Genomic DNA, 9284 nt, shown 5'->3' on the forward strand with positions numbered 1-9284 from the left:
TACTTTTGCCTTTCATGTGAACCTACTTGGTTAAGCTTCTCTTCCACAGTCATGGAGGAGCGCAGCTCCTCGGCAAAGGCAAGTGGCATCCAGAGGACATCACTGGACACAAGTCAGCCCACGGGGTAAATTTAGGGCAACGTGTTACTTACTGCTCGTTCCACCTCCACGCTCATGGCTGGCTAAAAGATCCCCATCCTGAACTGGGATTTACTCCAATCTTGGGGTAATCCTTCTTTCTGTCACTTCTAAACTCGGAGAGCAGAGAGGGAAATTGCGATGTTGACAAATGTAGCCATGCCTACACACTGAGGTGGCTTTTTTTTTCCCCTAAAATCCCCCACAGTTGCTACTGCCAGTTCAGCCCACAGGCGCAGCAGTTCGGCAGGAGATGTATCGGTAGCCAGAGGTGACTCGAGCACCAGCTTCTCAGCCTTCTTCATTGTGGGGTGTCCTGTGACCCCTCGTGCCTTGTGCTCCCCCAGCGTTTATCCAGATCTTGCTTCTAATTTAGCAATTTGGCAAGGGAAAGGTTGTTGAGATCCTGTGACACCTGTTCCTGGTGGAGCTGGTTGGAAAACCTCTGAAAGAACAGCTTTCCACTGGAAAATGCAACCCTGTCAAAATCAAATCGCTTTGCAAACTTGTGTCGGTTTCACTGAAAATGTCATTTAAAAAAGAGTAAGTGGTGGAGGGATGTTCCAACAGTGTGGGAACATCTCGTTTTGACATTTCCAAGCTAAATGTTTCAATTTCTTCTTTCAAAATGAGTTTTGGTTTCAAAATATTTCATTTTATATTATATATTACAAAATAATACAAAAATTGAAAAGCTGAATCATGTTTCCATTGAGCTGTAATTAATTTTCTCCATGACTTTCTGAAGGTAGAGAACACCGTTATTCTGATTTGGAACAAAATTTGAAATCCCAAACATCTAGAAAAACTGGAGTATGTGAATTTTGTGGGGCTCCCAACCATGTGATGGAACTCCAGAACACGTCAATGGCCACTCTTTTTAGCTGTATGATTATGAAAGACTTAAAATAGTGGCAAGCTACTTGCAGTCTTGTCTTTCCTCACACTTTGAGTCTTGTTGCCTGTGGAAATAAAGCCATTCAATACCAATGACAAGGTCTGAAGGAAGAGATGGGGGTGGACATAGACCCTAAGAGCAGATGTTCTTCCTTTCCTTTTGGTTGCTCCCAGTTAATGTGCTTCGAAGCGGTGCAGTGGTCAGGTATCTTCTGGGCACCCCCAGTACTACTGCAGTTGTAACTTCCTTCACTTCGTATTTCAGAAAGAAGAGGAAAGAAGGTAACAAAGGAGATAATCCAGCTGATCCTGTGCTCTTTCTAAGCCACAAATCACCAATTCTTGCTCTACCAGACAGATTTTTTTTTTCAAATACTAGTATTTCATATTTTTATGATAAATAAACTTTGCCCATCATTTTATGAATGTTGTATTCCAACCATGAAGCATTTTATTTATCTGTTTACATTGATCAGATGTGCCTCATGAGTAGGCTTGATGATTTACTTGGCAAAAATCCGTACAACGATCAGGTGAGGTTGTTCAGTAGTCTCACAGAGATCGCTTGCTTCCTGGTTTTGTAGACCCTGGAGTTCCATGGCTGCTTTCAAGATTTCCCTACCTCTTCTTCTCAAGAGTGTTTCCTGCTGCTGCCTTGTGTTATAAGCTTGAAGGTTTTGCTCACTTTTTTCTCATCATCCATAGGTAGATAGAACAATCGAAGAAGACATAAATGATCTCCAAAGAGGCAGTTGAAGGTACGTTGTCTTCTAACAATCACATCCCGTGTCCTGCTCACAGACAAACAGCTTTTCTCAAGGTTTATGTGGCAGTTTCTTGACTCATTTTGAAATGAGAGAAAAGATTTGGTCCTGTTCCTAGTTTAGAAGACTGTCTGCTTGTCCTAAAGTCTTATCTTTATTTGTCTGGCTTTGGAGACTTTGCTGCTAGGATTGCACTGAAAACCAAGGGTGCACACAAGCTCTTCCACAGTTTCACAGTCATAAAATCTCTGGAAAAGAGAAGAGGGTCTCCACCATAAATATGATTCTGCTTCTGCTTATCCTAAAGGCCATGATTGAAATTTCTTTTTGCAAGAAGGAGAAGCTGTGAAACAAGACCTTTAACAATGAACGTTTCTTGCCCTAGCCTTGTCAACCCACAGAGCAGCGTGCCTGAGAACCTCAAGTGATCAGGTACTGCTGCGGCAGATGGAAGAAGTGTCTTAAGGGAACATGATTTTCCAGCTTTTCTACATTTGCTCTGCAAGTTATCAGTCAGGGTTAGGCTGGGACCCAAAAGCTCAAGTCCTGATTCTGCCATTCTTTTTTTCAGTAGCATTGAACATCCACAACTTTCACAGGCTTTAGCAAGAGCACCAGGAGCTCAGCCCCTCAGAAGGTCCTGCTGTTCATCTTTCTGTGCTGATGCTCCCCATCTGTAAAATGAGGATAACAGAATCTCACTTCTTTCACCACCGTCAGACTTTTCTATTTAAATTTTAACTTCATCAAGGCAGGAACTGTCTCTTACTAGTGGTTTGTGAGCATCTATCACAACAGAGCCACAATCCTGGCTATGACCTGCAGGCACTGCCACACTGCAAACAATAACAATAAAAACCCAATCAGAAATGTTATTGTCCAGGAGTAATTTTACTGCCACCAAGCAAATAAAGGGAAAAAAAAAAAAAAAAGGAAAGAAAAAAACCATCCAGAATCCATGAAAGTGAATGGTTTACCTGGGGGTTTTGCAAAGTGTCCAGCTCCATATTTAGCCAAATGTTGGTCCCTTGTGCAAGGTGGGGGTGACAGCAGGCTCATGTCACAGGCGAGGCAGGGCAATGTCCTCATTTCGGGCTGTCCCCGCAGCCGGCTTCAGCCTGTTGCTCAGGTGTCACAGTAGCCCTGCCCCTTTCCCAAATCTGACCCTGCTTTTTGACTCAGCCAGCTGGTGAGAATGGGAAATTTGCTGCTGGTTTTTGTAATGCAGATGTCTGCCAGCTAGGAACAGACCGAGACCACCAACTCATCTCAGCCAGGAAAACAAACAGCTATCATATGGTAATGGCTTTGTGTCACTAGTGCCCCGAACCAAATTAAAACCAGTGATGCAGGCGTTCAAGTCTCTCTATCCTGTCATTAACTATCCCCTGAAGCTATCCAGTTCCCCAAATATTATTCTCTTCTGCTTCTTGCTTTGTCCTTTTAGATCGGAGTTGAGCAATGATGAACTAATTTAGCCACTGTTCTATGTAATTTAGGTTATGAACTCGGTGAGTTAGGAAGAGGAGAGAGACATGTAACGCAGTTAAGGACGCGTATGCTTTTGTTAAAAAATCTCAGTCTATTACTGACAGAGGTGTTAATACCCATACCAAACAGAATGCATTGGAGCTTAATCTTCTGCTGTATTGATTTTTTTGTAGTGTTTTGCCCATTGTGTTGTGGGTGGCACTGCAGGGTACTAACAAGGTTCTTTCCTTTGCCCTGATGGCAACGGTACTGTGCTGCGTCACGTTTCTTCCACCAGCTCCTTGAAGAAGATGACAGAAAAGAGAAGAGCCAGAAGACTGGTGAGAATCCTCTGTTTAAAAACAAAGACTTGCCCAGATCCAGGGCAGGGAGTTGCTTATCTGACATCTGCTGCCTGACACTTGGGGAAGGACTCTTAGAAATGGTCATGTGGGCATCAGTCCACAGTCCCCTCCTCTTTCTTTTCTCATTCCCTCTCTGATGCCCAAGCCTCAGCTCCAGCACACTGGAAAGGAGCCTTTGTGTTCAGTGTGAAACCATGACATGGTGATTGCCCTTTGGAGGGTTCGTGAGCTGCTCTGTTAACGATGCATGCAGCTTCGAGCACCTAGTACAGCATTTTTGCCTGTTCCTTAGGAGCCAGCAGCTGGCTAAGGCACATGAACTTCTTTTTTCTCCACCATCTGAAAATTACAAAATGCTGCTCTAGGTAGAAAAAGGAGGTTGCCAGGGAGGAGAGTGAGTGTACTGTGTTAGGGAGGATGGGCCTCTTTGACCTTGGGGAAGCTGCCTTTGAACCTTATTTTTTATATTTTTTCTGACACAAAGGAAATCACTGCTGCTCCTAAGTGATCTTTCAATGCAGAGAAACACCCTCATTAGTTTTTTTTTTTCACCTTCTCACCTTCTTTCATTAAACCATACTCTTTACAGTCCCAGTTGAACAGCAGGGAACATTATGAGCTGACAGAAAAGCATTTTCCTTTGTTAACATGTTTTTTCATCATTGAGCAATAGAACGGTAATGAGGATACAGATCATCTTTTCATTATAAATATGCATCGCAAAGTACAAGAAGAAAAAAAAAAAGTGGGTTGCAAAAATAAATAAATAAACAAAATAGCTGTGTGGTGAAGGGAAGAAATTGAGAAAAACAAGATGACAAAGCTTTTCCCTGATGCTCTACCTTTGCTGGTGTACACGGGCATCAAAGTCAGGAAAGTCTCCAAGCGATGTTGGGTGCCTGAATGTTGCATTTAATGTAAATAGGTGTAGGATTGTATCTGCAACTTCTGTGCAATGCAAATTAATATCATTCATCAGTATGGCAAGAGAAACCAACAAATAAACAAACAAAACCCAACTAAAAACACAACCTAAGATGACTCTAAAATAGATTGGTTCTTTCATGGAAATATACAGATTTGTTTTCGCTCTTGACTTTTGTTCACATTTTCCTTGTTCCTGCTAGATATGAAAACAACCCATCATGTCAGCTTTTAAATAGGGACGGTATATACCAGTCTGCGTAGCGTACATGCTCAGTTCCAGAAAAGAGAAACAATTACGAGTCTGGATGCGGGCTACACATTTTCTAGCTCAAGTTCCTTACGAGATGTAGCCATGCGGAGGAGGCACGGCTTCTGTATACGCATTTGTACGGTGCTTAATAAGAAGACGCTGTTATTGGAGGGTGAGGGAAAGAGCTCTCGTAACTATAAAACCCAGCTGTGATGAAATGCCTACTGAAAACATCAATGTGTAAGTGCTGTCCCAGGGAGAGGAGCACTGCTCTGCTGCTGCTGCAGAAGGAAGAGGGATGGACAGCTCATCATCTCTTTTCCTCTCCCCTCCCTGCAGCTCTGGGGAGGTTGCAGGGGACTCCAGTGGGGCTGTTCCCTGTTGTAGCACTCCACTAGAGCTGTGCTCCTGGGAAACCCAGGGTGTGCATGCTTCAGGCTCTCCTCAGGCTGTGCTCCCTCCCCAGGATTGGCCTTCCCACCAGTTTGCCTGGCAGAGGGAAGCATAGGGAGCCTGGAGAAGACTATTCCCCCTGTGTTTCAGGAGAAGCCTGCAGCAAGAAATACAAACTTCCCCCTCTTCTTTTGTGCCAGGCTGTCTGGCCTTCAAGAGACGGCCTATTTATTTAATTATTTTTTTTAAATCTCTGCCAGCTTTTCTGTGTCTTTTCCACCGTTATTACAATTACTGTGGCTACATTTGCTCAAATGGTCAACGCTTGCTAATGCTATCACAGATATCCATCCCTTCCACCCCTGCAAATTATTCATTATAGTGTCACTGGCCTCAGCATAAAATGTACATTTGCGTGCTTGTTTTCATTTAATAAAACCCTTTGGTCACGGAAGCACTGTCAGCCCAGGTTTTATTATTCCAGAATATTCAATTTAAATCTTGGGGCACCCGTGTGACTGAGAGGTCACCTAGCATCTTCAGCTCTGCAAAGTGGGGGGCAAGGGGAGGTTTGCAAACTGTGTGTTTAAATAACCAAACCAAAGTGGCAAAGCTCAAGCCCACTCATCCTTTTCTCTTCTTTTTAGGGGGAAACGGATGCCACAAGCTGATCATGTCGGAGCCCCACACCGTCACTGGATCCACTGGAAAATAAATCCACCATAAAGGCAGTGATGCTCTGGACACAGCTCAGCCTGGGATCTGCCCATGCAGCTCACCTTCCAGGACAAATTTTTAACTAAGGAAGAGAGCAGGTAGGACAGGTGTTCTTCTTCAGAAGCCTTGCTGTGATTGTTTTGGCATGACCTCATCTCGAAGCCCTGTTGTGAATAGTTAGATTTTCTCACATCATTTTGTGGTTGGGAAGGGCTTTTTGGCTTCCATAATCGATTCACTTTATGAAGAAAACACTAAAAAAATTGATGGCCAGAGAATGTGTTTCATCTTCAGTAAAAACAACAACCTGACCTCTCCCTGAGAGAGCACTGCCTTGGAAGCAGCCTTTCTGGTAGGCTAGGGAAAGCTGACTTCTGAGATCCAACCTAGGGAGGAGATTCAGTAACAAAATGTGGTCTTTTCATAGCTACTTCCCTACAATATTTAGATTTACATCTCATATTACAGAATATTAAAAAGCAAGAGGACCATTTAAGGACTAGAAGATGGACTAGATTATTTTATTATCTACTTTTCAATGCCCTTTTCCTTTTTCAGTGGCCTGAGCTTAACTTCTCTTCATCTATATTGGCTCCGGCTCAAAGGGTCATATAACCGTCTGAGTCAATAGCAGAGCTTTTAGCGCCAGACCCAGGAACCATCTTGGACAAATGGAATCCCAGATACATTCTTCAATTTTCCCCCATCAGCCATTTATAAAAGCTACTTTTATTAAAATCTTCTTGGGTACTTCTCCTGCTGCAGCTGGGAGACCATCTGAGGAGCGTTTGCTATTAAGCCATAGAAGAAAGAAGCAGAAGGGTTTTATTTACTTCAGTGTTGGCTTTCCTTTGTTTCTGCAATTCTTATTTTCTTCAGGGTGGCCAGGAATACTAAAACGTAGCAGAAAAGCCCTAACACATGCTGCAGTGTCAGAATTCCTCCTTTCGGAGGGTATTTTTGGATGAAAAGGTGTAAGACACGTTTAGCCTGCTTGTCAGGAGACTGTTGACTGGTTAACTCTATTTAAGTGCGTTACAGGGAGACCTTCTATTTTATACCCTTAGGTTATTCGAGAGGCCAGCCTGCTGGACCACGCTTGCCTATTGTACTGAGTAAGAAATGTAATAGTAAGGCGAGGGGTACTGCTCTGTTGCCACAAACCAGGGACGTCTCCTCTCATTAAAAGTGGTGCAGTTGTGCTTTAGTTGTACAAGACGGAAGAGTTATGAAAGACATAAAGCTCTCCCATGTACGTGCGTTGTCGAAAATGTGAAAGAGTCTTAGCCTGCATACTTGCTCAAGTAAGTTTTCTGCTGGTTTCAGTGGAACAGAAATGACCTTAAAAGAGGAATTTCTATAGCTCGGATCGCAGAACCCAACTCTGTTGTGCCTGATTTTTGTCCTTTATGCAAGTCTGTGCAACCTGTGCCTCCCACTTGCTTTGTACTCTCCCCCCAACACACACACCTTCACCCCTTTGGAATGGGTATTACTATGGAAACAATTGTGTCCTTGCTATTGTTAAGGGCAGCTGAGTGACATCCAGAAATCCCATATACCCGCAGAAAATTGTAATAGTAAATCATCTGACTGGCTATTCTTAGCCATTCTCTTTCTCAGTAAGAGAAGGATGATATATAAAGGGAGATTATATGAAGAAGGCTTTTTTTTTTTTTTTTCTTTTTCCTCTTGGAAATTTATGACTGCTCGGCTGAAGTGTAAGAGTAAAGGTAGAAAAAAAAATACACAGCAGAGCATTTCATGAGCAGCAGAACTAATGAAGCCTGGTTCCCTATGGGTTTGGACCCGTGGTTGGATTCTCTGGTGACTAATACAGTGCTGGCTGTCTGATCACATCTGTTCTGTTAGCTGGGGCATTCAGAGTGCCTCCCTGCCTTGTGGGTCCTTGAATACCCAACAACAATTGGGTTCAACTGCAGCTTTTTGTCAACGAGGGTATTGACAAGGTCTGTCTCTTCTACCCACACGCCAGTTTTCATTAAACTTGTAGAAATCTACCATAAGATCATAGAATCATAGAATCATAGAATATCCTGAGTTGGAAGGGACCCTTAAGGATCATCAAGTCCAACTCTTGATACCGCACAGGTCTACCCAAAAGTTCAGACCATGTGACTAAGTGCACAGTCCAATCTCTTCTTAAATTCAGACAGGCTCGGTGCAGTGACCACTTCCCTGGGGAGCCTGTTCCAGTGTGCAGCCACCCTCTCTGTGAAGAACCCCCTCCTGATGTCGAGCCTAAATTTCCCCTGCCTCAGTTTAACCCCGTTCCCGCGGGTCCTGTCACTGGTGTTAATGGAGAAAAGGTCTCCTGCCTCTCGACACCCCCTTACGAGGAAGTTGTAGACTGTGATGAGGTCTCCCCTCAGCCTCCTCTTCTCCAGGCTGAACAGGCCCAGTGACCTCAGCCGTTCCTCGTACGTCTTCCCCTCCAGGCCTTTCACCATCTTCGTAGCCCTCCTCTGGACACTCTCCAACAGTTTCATGTCCTTTTTATACTGTGGTGCCCAGAACTGCACACAGTACTCGAGGTGAGGCCGCACCAGCGCAGAGTAGAGCGGGACAATCACCTCCCTTGACCTACTAGCGATGCCGTGCTTGATGCACCCCAGGACACGGTTGGCCCTCCTGGCCGCCAGGGCACACTGCTGGCTCATATTCAACTTGCTGTCTAAAGTAAAGATCACTATACTACCATCAGAACTGGTTGAAAAAACCCTATCAGATTTGGAAATTATTAGAAGGGAACGGACAGGCACAAACACATTGAAAGTGTGATCTTGTTAAACTCTTTTATTTGGGAAATCACCCTGAAATTTTGCTTGACTTCTTCTTCCTTGTAATAATGTTGCTGTGCCCTGATTCTTCATGCTAGGAGGTGGATAATACTTCTCTACTTCATAAGAGATAATGTTAAGACTTTTCAGTCTTTTGTAAAAAGCAATTTGAAAAAGGAAAGTTACGGCAAGGGAAATTGACATTAAATATTCATATTTTTTGCACAGTGAAGGTGATGAAGCTCTGGAGCAGGCTGCCCAGGGAGAGCGTGGAGTCTCTGGCCTTGGAGATATTCAAACATTGGCTGGGAAAAGCCCTGAGCTACCTGCTGTGACTTCAGAGCTGGATCTGACTTCAAAGGTGACTCTGCTTTGAGTGGGGAGGGGACCAGATGACCTCCAGAAATCCCTTCTCATCTGGAGTTTCCATGATTCGGTGTTATTTGCTACTTTAGATTTCTTTTCTGCAGGACTTGGTTACCAGGAGGAATCATAGTCAAGGTCAAATTATTCAGGAGGATGTTGTTCCGATAATGTGTGCCCATCGGAGTGAACCAGCCGT

The sequence above is a fragment of the Anser anser genome (assembly GCF_964211835.1).
Source record: "Anser anser genome assembly, chromosome: 3".
Taxonomy (NCBI): domain Eukaryota; kingdom Metazoa; phylum Chordata; class Aves; order Anseriformes; family Anatidae; genus Anser; species Anser anser.